General features: G+C 34.4%; 1 long non-coding RNA gene across 1 annotated transcript; it reads left to right on the top strand.

Moving 5' to 3' along the window:
* The first annotated feature begins 6,925 nt into the window (after positions 1-6,925).
* On the top strand, positions 6,926-8,640 carry LOC107800390 (uncharacterized). The gene is made up of 2 exons (XR_012697475.1): positions 6,926-7,228; positions 7,883-8,640. It is a non-coding gene; the product is annotated as an uncharacterized LOC107800390 (long non-coding RNA).
* The last annotated feature ends 2,909 nt before the right edge of the window (positions 8,641-11,549 follow it).

An 11,549-nucleotide genomic window follows, 5' to 3' on the forward strand; every position in this document is an offset into this window, starting at 1 on the left:
CTCAAAAGTAAATGTGCAGGGAAAACTCCCGAGTAACCGCCTCGTAGTCTTAATAGTAAATGTGCAGGGAGAACTCTCGAGAAACAGCCTCGTAGTCTCAAAAATAAACACACAACTTAAACCGATAAATACAATTGTTAACAACAAGATTTCTACAGTTATACTGATAAAGAACAAGGAAAAACATGAATCAACTAGGCATGCTTCACAGAGTTCAAATAAGCAGTTAAAGCATGTAGACATGCGATATTAGACTAAACATGATAACTACACATATTGGAATAGCTCAATTAAGAATTAAAAACATACTAATACTCATTTAAACGGTATAACTCAAATTAAAGGAAAAACAGGTTACTACTCAGTAAAATAAATTGGGTTTTACAACAAATAACTCGTGTACGTACTCGTCACACCACGTACACGACGCTCACATATCACAACAGTACCAAATCCTAAGGAAATTTTTCCCACACAAGGTTAGGCAAGCCACTTACCTCGAACCAAGCTCAACCAATCGGTAGCAATGCCCTTTCCACGAATATCCGACTCTGAATGGCCCAAATCTAGCCAAAATCAATTACATATCATAAGTACAACTATTAGAAATTAGTCTAATAAATGAAATCAAAGCTAAAGAAAGAATTTAGAAAATCGCCCCAAAAAGTCGACTCGGGCCCACGTCTCGGAATCGGGTAAAAATTACAAAATATGAACACTCATTCACTCACGAGCTTATTCGTACCAAAATTATCCAAATCCGATATCAAAACTCAAAAACTTATTTGAAGAACTTTCCAACTTCCTCTCTCCCCCTCCCCCCCCCCACACACAAATTTCTCAACCAAATCCCAAATTAAAAGATGAAATTAGTGATAGATTAGTGGAATATAACCATAAATAGGTTAAGAATCGTTACCCAAAAGCTTCCTCTGAAAATTTTCCCAATTATCGCCCAAATCCGAGCTCTCAAAGTCCCAAAATTGGAAATGGAATAAAACCCTTGAACTTGGCCTTTTCTGCCTAGCGATTTCGCATCTGCGGGCCTATAATCGCACCTGCGATGCCGCACCTGCAAAAATTTCATCGCAGGTGCGGACTTAGCTTTAGTCCCTGGGTCCGCATCTGCGAGAGAAGCATCGCACCTGCGGATGCGCTCCTGCGACCAAGGAACCGCACCTGCGACCCTCGCCGTTCCTGTGCACAGACCAACCGCAGAAGCGAGGCTGCTTCTGCACAATTACCTCCGCACCTGCGAACCCAGCTTAGGCTGCCAAATCCCGCATCTGCGCTCCTTCATTCGCATGTGCGAGTTCGCACCTGCGGTCTCCCCACCGCATGTGCAAAAACACCAGAAACCAGAAACTTCAACAAATACACCAGTCCAATTTTCGATCCGTTAAGCATCTGAAATACACCTGAGGCCCCCCGGGACCTCAACCAAACATACCAACAAGTCCTAAAACACCATACGAACTTAGTCGAGCCCTCAAATCACATCAAATAACGCTAAAAACACGAATTACCCTCTGATTCAAACTTAATGGACTTTGAAAGTTCAAACTTCTACAACCGATGCCGAAGCCTATCAAATCGCGTCTGATTGACCTCAAATTTTGCACACAAGTCATAATTGACATTACGGACCTGCTCCAATCTCCAGAATCGAAATCCGCCCCGATATCAAAAAGTCCACTACCCGTCAAAATCTCCAAAAATTCGACTTTCGCCAATTCAAGTCAAAATCATCTACAGACCTCCAAAACACAATTTGGACACGCTCCTAAGTCCAAAATCACCCAACGGAGCTAACGGAACCGACGTAACTCCATTCCGGATTCGTCTTCACACAGTCCCGACTACGGTCAAAATCCTAAGACTTAAGCTTCCGTTTAGGGACTAAGTGTCCCAATTCACTCTGAAACCACAATAACAACCTCCCGACAAGTCACATAAGCATAAAAAGATACGAGGAAAGCAGTAAACAGGGGATCAGGGCTATAACTCTCAAAACGACCGGTCGGGTCGTTATAACTAAGTCCGCGCATTTTATTCCAGTTGGTACTAATTATTCTTCGGAGCGGTTGGCTGAGATTTATATCCGCGAGATTGTTCGCTACTAATATTTGTGTTAGGGTAGACTGTCTACATCACACCTTTTGGGATATGACTTTTCCTCCTACTCTGCGTGAATATGGGATACATTGTGCACCGGGCTGCTCTTTCTTTAAAAAAAATGAAATATATAAACGGCTCATATAAGTTGTCCCAATAATCAACTAAACATCTCAACTGAGCCTATTTTCAGTTAAACACTTCAAGTGACAATAAATGTATCACGTAAATACCCGATCTAGTCAACCCACACAGCGTGTAATACACATTCGAAGACTATTTTAAGAACCAATTAATATTTGACACGTGGCTAACAATAAGAATTAAAATTAATGAAAACAAAAAAAAAGTAATAAAATGCGTCAAAGTTAGTAATGACAAGCCCACACGTGTAAATAAAAAGCTAAAACAAAACCATATTTAATTTGAAAAGAAAAGAGGATCTCTCACCCTTCGTCCAAACTCTATGCCCCACCCCCCAACTCCCACCTCACTTCTCTTCTTCTTCCAAGCCCTCCCCCACCACCCGTACCCCTGTTGTTCTTCTCCTTTGCTTACCCCCATTTTCCCCTCTTCACCTTTGTCTTGAGCTTGTCACTAAGATGACTATTTATTCAAGAATTTATGTTGTAATTCAAACAAAACAACAATAACCCATTTCTTTTTATTCAGTTTTTTTTGTTTTTGATTTAATTACTTTTTTTAGCAGCTATTGAAATACACAACTCATCTGGGACGAAAATTGAGTGTAAACCAAAATATTTTCCGCTGAAAAAGAGTGAAATCTCCATTTTTTCTGCTGAGAAATAGTGCAAGTCAAAATAATTTAGTTTTCAGCATCAATTTTTATTTTTTAAAATATTTTTGCCTTTGAAATAGGTCTAATGATTAAGGTGGCAGTGAATGGAGTTTAGTGGCGTTTTTGGGTGTGTGTACATATATTAAATTGTGCGTAAATGGTGGATAAGGAGAGGGTCGGCCATGGAAGTAGGGAAAGAGAAGAGAAGTGTTCTAGGCCACAAAAAGACACGCGCTAAAACTTTTGGTAGAACACACGCATATGCCAGGTCAACTAAGGGAACTTAAAAGGATTATTTATGTATTTCGCCTTTAAAAAATATCAATCAATATTCATTTTAATTAGAAAAGAAATCCACAAAGATATTGTTATAGTAAATCCATTGCAGCTTTCAAAATTCTTCTACTTCCCATACCCACGGCCACACTTTTGATTAATGACGAAAGGATCTCATTTATTACAGTAGTATACTTGTGGGTGGTCATTAAAATGATTATTTTTTCGCTCAAAAGTAGAGAGGTATATGTATACAATTGAATATACAAAGTGGGAGAGGTTTCAATTTTATTTTATTTTTTTTGGTACACTAGAAAATTCAAATCCCTTCACTAGGAAACATTAAATGTAGCATTCAAAGAGTTATGACTTATGACTAGTCTTCACTCTTCACCAAGGGAAAAGTCGCAGTTTTCTGGGAAGTTAATTCAATTTTGAATCATTAATGCCGATATTAAAAGCCATTTAATGCGAATCTTCAGAACATTGTTTGATTATATAGTTGCCTAAATTTTTGAATGTGAGTTTCAGCAAATTTTTTAAATGAGTTTCAAATTTGAAAAATGGGTTTTATCTCTTTTTCAAGTAAATAATATTTTTCTCTCGTAAAATTATAATATTTGTTCAAATATAATTTCAATTTTAAATAACTTTTTTCAATTTGACTTCAAAAACTATTTTTTTTTCAAATCTCATATTTTTTATATCCAAACGCATACTTAAGGACTCTTTTTCTCTTGGACCTTAAGCCAGAGGGGAATTACCGAATTAGGCACCGTACACCTTATTCGTGTCTTTAGCTTTACCTAGCATTTAATTTCTTAATTAATTGAGACAGCAAAAGTGAGGTGAAGTTAATTCCTCGCCTGCTCATGTATTTTTTTTGGGTTTCTCACTCAGTGTCCGGTATTTATATTAGGAGCCGATTAAATTCGAATTCGCGTCTGAAAAATCTTACATTGAGGGTAAAGTGCTCCCTAACAAAGGTGATTTCATACCGAGAAACTCGAATCCGAAAACTTTGATTAAAGATAAAGGAATACTTATCACTCCACCACAACCTATTGGTTGCTCATGTATTCATGTTAATCCATATCCACACACAAACAAATCTAAAGTTCTGCCTTTACCCTCATTCCCCTGCCAAAAAGTACAAAAACTTCACTCTTTTCCTCACTGCAATTCTGAACAATGCGAACTCCTAACTTTCTTGCTCGACTTTATGAGTTTTTCTTTTAACTTGTTGGGATCAGAAAATAAGTTATCTCAAGATTATAATGATGGAATTATAACATGTCAAAATAATAATAATAGAATTATTTTATGAATATATTTTTATTGGTACGTGTTCGGTTCATTGAACTAAACATGGGATATACGAGGTATAATATAAATATGTATTTGGTGTATCTTAGATAAGTTGGATAGACTTTCATTTTCAATTTTAACCGTTTAATGGCTTGGGGGAAGAGCTTTGGAGAAAGACATCTCTGTTATTTTAGTGTATTTAGGGGATTATTATCTCACCATTAATGTGGTATAGAATAATACTCAATTATGCAATTACTTAGTCGTCGAATTGCTAATCCCCGATTCAAAAACTTAACCAAACGCGCGATAGAATAATTCTGCATTTAATTTCAAGATTATTAGCTTAGGAAACGACCCCTTTGGATACCCAATCATATTTTCATGGTAAATGACGATACATCTTACTCCCTCTGGTGCTTTTAAATGTAGTTTTTGGCTCATCTATTGAGAAATTTATTCAATAACATTAATTATAGAGATTATTTAATTAAATTACCATTTATCTCTTTAAAATAAGTATTTATTATAGAGAGAGTCTTTAAAGAATTGTATTGTTCATTTATTGGATTCTAAATGTTACTGTCATTCTTTTCAAAGGCAGTTTGGAAGTTTCGTACATAGATTCAACCATAAATCTTAGTATATCGGTGATTGACACAATAATGGGTCTGACTTAGTGATCGTGCAGCAACATCTGCGCCGTGCTTAAAGAAGCAGTACGTATTAATGGACAAATTAACCAAAGGAAAAAAGGAAACGTAACATGGGAATTAGTTGTAGAACAATAATGTCAAAAGTTAACTCACCCCTTATTAAAGCCCACTCTCGAGCAAACAAAAGTCAAATAAAGATGATTGATCATATGCAAATTAAACTCCATCCGATTATTATTGAAACCTTAGGAGGAATCATATCTTCAGGGAGTTGCATTACAAAATATTGCATTATTAATGTAATCTTGATACAATATATAATTGTAGTTGGAACGGTCGGTAGCTGCTTAGTCTCATCCGTCTTAGATTGAAAATATTGGACAAAAAAGGAAAACAAATTGTCCAGCCTTTCAAGCCCTACCGGCCTTAAGGGGATGCGTTGTTGGCTGCTTTAACTTCACTTTTGCTCAACTTCTTCCTGGCGGTTCAGGAGTTTAGGCCCAAGCGATAGTAGTTTCCTATTTGGGGTTGGCACACGTAGGCCTGATATCAGAGGTTGGTTATCGCATTCGGTAAGCATTCTGCTAGCTGATGTTTTAACCATGAATATATGATATATATGTGTCTGCACATATAATGTTATCACTATAGTTAATTAATAAGTGTTACTCCCTCCGTTTCACTTTAGACGAGTTAGTTTGATTCGGCACAGAGTTTAAGAAAAAAAAAGATTTTTGAAATTTGTGTTCTTAAAAGTTTAAGGGGTAAAAGTTTTGTGTGGCCATGACATTTGTGTAGTGATAAAAGTTTCTCGTTAAGGATAAAATAAAATGTTTAAAATTAAATTATTTTCAATTGTAGAAATATGTTATTATTTTTAGAACAGACTAATAAGAAAAGTGCGTCACCTAAATTGAAACAGAAGGAGTGTATATTTTCATCCAAAATTATTACTTAACCATGATATCTCTTAATAATTTTATACATATACAAGTTTTTATCCAAAACTAATGGGAGATATATTAATTTATTGTTACTTCGAAAGGAAAAGAGTAGTACTTAGTAGTTGTAGTAATTACTACTACAAATGAACATTAAATGGAGCTACGTAATTGAGTTCAGCATTCTGAGACTTCTGCAAAGCCAGTTTCATTGTTAATTCATGCATCTGCAAGTGAAGAAATAGACCATCTGTAACATCTCACATGTATGATGTACAAACCTGGAAAAACCAAGCTAAGCAACTTGGTAACCTATGAATAGACTAGTCTCTTCCATCTCTAAATTCAGTTGTGAACTAAATGAATTATATATTTTACACACTTCACTGATCAAAATAATCATATTTTTAAAAAAATTGAGAAATTATTTGAAGAATAGGTAGTTAACGATAAGAATAAAACAGGAGAAAAAATTGGCTTCTCTTGATTTGTTAAAATTGATAAATAAAAATAAAAATATATTTTTAGTATAGTAGATAAGTAAAAATAAACGGGAAGTACCAAAAATACTATAATTAAATTCACCCCAATTATGACTATTACTACTGTATTCAGAGGCGGACCCAAATTCGACGGTCGCCGGGGCTATCATGACACCCAATATAAATTTATCATTGCTAATAATAATTGGTACGGGGACTTATGCTAAAGTGATTATTTTTTTAAAACATTTATATATAAAGTTTTTCTCGAAGTAATTTCAATCAACTTAACATGTGCGTCCCCTCTGACTATATTATAAACTCATTATTATCCCTTTTATGCATAACGGGCTCCATTTACTTCTTTCTTCACGTTTATTTATTAGCCATTTTCCCAACTCTTCTTTTTGTCTTTCTGTTTCTCTCTTTCTGTTTCAATATTCTTTCAAACCCCTTCTCTCTTCTGTCCTTCTACATACTTACAATATTTTTCTTAAAAAAATATATCTTTTCTTTGGTTAAGCTATGGCAGTAGAATCAACGGCCCTGATCACTCGGAACTTGCTCGGCGGATGTTCAACCCTTGATTCAAAGGAGTTGGACCTCGACTTGCAGGTTCCTTCTGGCTGGGAAAAGCGCCTCGACTTGAAGGTATTTTTTTCTCCGTTTATCAGTTGGATCAATATTTTAAAATATATTTTTTAATCATATTAACATGAGAAAAATTATAACTTATAGAACTTTTTGTATAATTTTTAAATTTTAATTTTAAATTACTGAGTTGAATTAATCCAATTTAGCTTCAAAGTTGAGTCAAATTGACTTTCGATAAAAAGAAAATGTATCGTCTAAATTGAACAAGAGGGAGTACAAATGAAGGCGATGAATAACATCTGTTTGTGTCTTTGTTTATAAGGAACAAAAACAACATAGTGAAAAAGAAACCTAGATTATGGTTACATAAATTTCGTATAACTGACCTTAATTATTTTGTTAAAGGTGTACTGTGTAGTTGAATGATGGAGTATGTGTTAAGTCTTGATTTTGTTTTTTTTCCTTTTCTTTTTCATGGACTTAACGTGTATAATTCTCTTCTTTGTTTCTTTTGCATTAACGTACCGCTTCGGTAAATATTTGTCGTACGTACTTAAATTTTGCTAGAGGTATTTATTACAAGCATTTATCAAGTACGAAAAAATAACAAAAATATTTGCAGTAATCAATCATTTAATTTTATAGTTTTATTTATATGGTTGGATTATGAATAATTAATGATATTGATATGGTGAAATTAATTTGCAACAGTCAGGAAAAGTGTATCTACAAAAGAAAAGTTGTTCAAATTATTTCTCATCAATGAATAAGCAACCAAAATATCAAACAGTTGGAAAGTTTCAAGATCTCAACTTTCCTCTCAGTCTATTTGAGGATACCAAGTTAGACCTAAAACTACTATCGTCGTCGTCGTCATCGGGTTATAATCATAGTGTGTGCACCCTTGAAAAAGTAAAATTTGCTTTAGAAAGGGCAGAGAAGGAATCATTAAAGAGGAAGCGCTCCGTACCAGAATCAGTAGTACTCAGGTCTATCACATCATCTCCTACTTCAAATTCTTCAATATCATCAATCAAGGATACAGATATTACTAATCAGTACGACATGAATTCATTTGCTTCTGGTTGTCCAAGTTGTCTCCTTTACGTGCTGATATCAAGGACCAATCCAAGATGTCCGCGATGCGATACAATTGTTCCAATATTGCCTGTGCTAAGCATGAAAAAACCTCGTATTGACCTTAACATATCCATGTAAACCTGAGTTAGACGATTTTTGTAAAGATATATAGAGAGAGATACATTGTCTTGTAAGTTACAGAACACGATATATTTATATACTCGTAAGATATGGTAGCAAAGAGATTGAAGTTCCTTCTTTGATAAAGTGGTTGTCTTATATGCAGAAATCTTTTGTTCATGTCCGCAACAGTGGCGGAACTACCTTATATTGTGTACGTAGGTAAAAAGAAAATTTTATATGTATATATACTATGTATTGACTTCCCTTAATTTTTTGGTAAGTTTACTTTTATATATTTTGACACTCCTTAATGAAAATTCTAGCTCCGTCACTGATCCGCACTTTTATTTTTTAAAATATTTGGTATGTATGGATGTATACTTGATCATTATTCAGATCATTGGTACGAATGCAACTCTGTTTATATCCTCCTATTATAATTATGATGGTGACAATTGACAATGTAATTTAGCCATGTAGGCATTAAAAATAGCGAACAATGGCGGACGTAGGAATTCGGCTAAGGGGTTCAAAAGACAAAAAGTTAAAAAAGACCATGGCTAGTGGGAATTGAATTAGCGATCTTACTAAGGTTTTGAACCACTCTGACCATATGGAGCTATACTTTCGGGTGTGTTAAGGGGATTTAAAATATAATAGGCACAAAACAGATTTTGCCTTATATGTAGCGAAGGGGTTGGGGTGAACCTCCTTCCGCCCCCCTAAATCTGCCCCTTGCATCGAATGCATTGAGTTCTCGCTATATATGCATAGGGTCTTAGAAAGAAAGAGTCGGATCACATTGGTTTATTATAAAGTGTGCATTATATTTTAGAAGAGGCTGTTGTTTAATCTCACTTCTCATGATCTCCTAATATCACACAGCTACAAAGTTGTGTGTGTTATTATAAAGTGTTGTCCCAAAGTTGTCCGTCTATAACTGTATCTTTGAAATACTGGCTATAAGGTTCAAGCTGTCATTTGCAAAAGTAGACATAAAATCATGAAACGGGGCATTAAGAGCTAATGGATGGATGTCGGTATTAAATGCGTGAGCTACTTCATGTAGAACATAAATTTAATGTAAAGTTAGCTGAAAATTGGCCTTTACCTAAGCTTTAATGAGGAAATTAAATGTTGAAAAGGGTCACAATGTGCTGATAATAGTTTTTATGCTTTAATGGTTAGTACTCCCTCCCGTTCATAATAAATGACTTTTTGACATTTTTTCTTCCGTTCAAAATAAGTGATCTTTTACATAATAAAGAAGTAATTAACTTTATTTTTTCAAAATACCTATTTTTTTCTAGGAGTTACTATTTTTTTAAGGGTGTGCCAAAGGCCAAAAGGTAGTGGCGGAGCCAGAATTTTCGTTAAGGGATATCAAAATATATAAAAGTAAATGTACCAGAAAATTAAGAGGAGTCAATACATAGTATATTTACATATAATTTATTTTTTTACCTAACTACACAGTATATTTTTCACGCGAATGGGTGTCAATAAGGTGGCTCTACCACTGCCAAAAGGTCACTTATTATGAATCGGAGGGAGTAATACTTAAAGTGTCCGTGCATAGCATGAATATGGATGCTCAGAACTTACCCTTGCTTAGTACTTGGAACCTATCATGTTCTTAGCATAGTTATTTGGAACCTAACTGTGCTCTGTACGGCTATTTGGAACCTATGCATACTTAGCAAGGCTACTTGAAACTATTCTTGCTCCCCACGGTACTTGGAGCCTACCTATGGTCAGCATGATCAGTGTATAGTTTGCGAGCTATTACACAGTCAGGGGAGGCCCAACCTCATCGGAGGCCTAAAGTAAAATCTTAATAAGAGGCCTTAATATATATATATATATAATTTAATGAACATCGTTTTTAAAAAAATTAGACAAGTGAGGATGTGGATGTGGAATTAAAAAAAATGAGAACTTAATTTTATAAAATACAGAAAATTAAATGAATTTAACGTTGATTGCATCACAATTGAAATGAGAGAAAACATAAGTGACTCCTTTTTTTTTAGTAAGTCCCTTTCTATATTTGGTAACAATTCAACTTTAGATTTTTCTTTTTACCATTAATGAGATGATTTCTAACCCAAAAACTTCTATGATTTATTTAAGATTACAAGTTTCAAAAGCCTTCCTTTATTTCATAAAATCCATGTCCAGTCAAATACTTTCATACAAATTGGGACGGAGAGAGTATAATTTATGTTAGGAAAATAAATAATAAGTTAGATTATTAGATATAGTTACGTGACCAACTACTGAATAGAGAAATATAATTAAGTAAAAAAAATAAAATAAGATTGACAGAAAACTATTTTAGTTATATTAATTAGAGGAAGAAATCGAGTTATTAAAAATTAATATGACAATAAAGAAATAAATTTATCAATAATAAAAGATAATTATATAAATAATATATTACTATATATAGAAAAATACTAATAATTTTGGGGCCCTTAAATATTTGGGGCCTAAAGCAAGTGTTTCACTTGCTTTAGGGTTGGGCCGCCCCTGCTTGAAACCTAGTTGCATGTGCGCATCACAACCATTTCGAACATACCTGTGTTCAGTACAACCACTTGGAACCTAGTTGTACTCAACACACTACTAAAAATCTGCTAAAAATCGATCAACTATTTCCGACCAACGTTGGTCGGTCAAAAAATACGACCAAAAACAGTCCAGATTGGACGAAAACTGGGGAAAAAAACATTTACATTTTTTTTAAACTAAATACCGACCAACGTTGGTCGGTAAATTGGTCAACGAATTGACCAAGCTGGTCAGACAAGAAAATTTTGGATTACCGACCAACGTTGGTCGGTAATCTAGATCCAATTTTTTAAATTTTAATAATTATTTTATTATTTAAAATATTTTATAATATTTAAGAATTTATATTTAAAATTACCGACCAACGTTGGTCGGTTAAAGAATTTAAATTTTTAAAAAAAAACGATCAAAGTTGGTCGGTTTTTGGTCAAACGGTCAGCACTTAATGTACCGACCAAAATTACCGACCAACTTTGGTCGGTAATTCTAAAATCAGAGAAGTAAAAAACGGGGGAAACCCTCATTTCTCTGAAATTTTTCCCTCTTATTCACTCTAAACCTTCATTCCCCTTTCTCCTTCTCCCAAACCTCCCCCTCACCG

Source organism: Nicotiana tabacum, chromosome 12 (genome assembly GCF_000715075.1).
Source record: "Nicotiana tabacum cultivar K326 chromosome 12, ASM71507v2, whole genome shotgun sequence".
In the NCBI taxonomy this organism is placed as follows: domain Eukaryota; kingdom Viridiplantae; phylum Streptophyta; class Magnoliopsida; order Solanales; family Solanaceae; genus Nicotiana; species Nicotiana tabacum.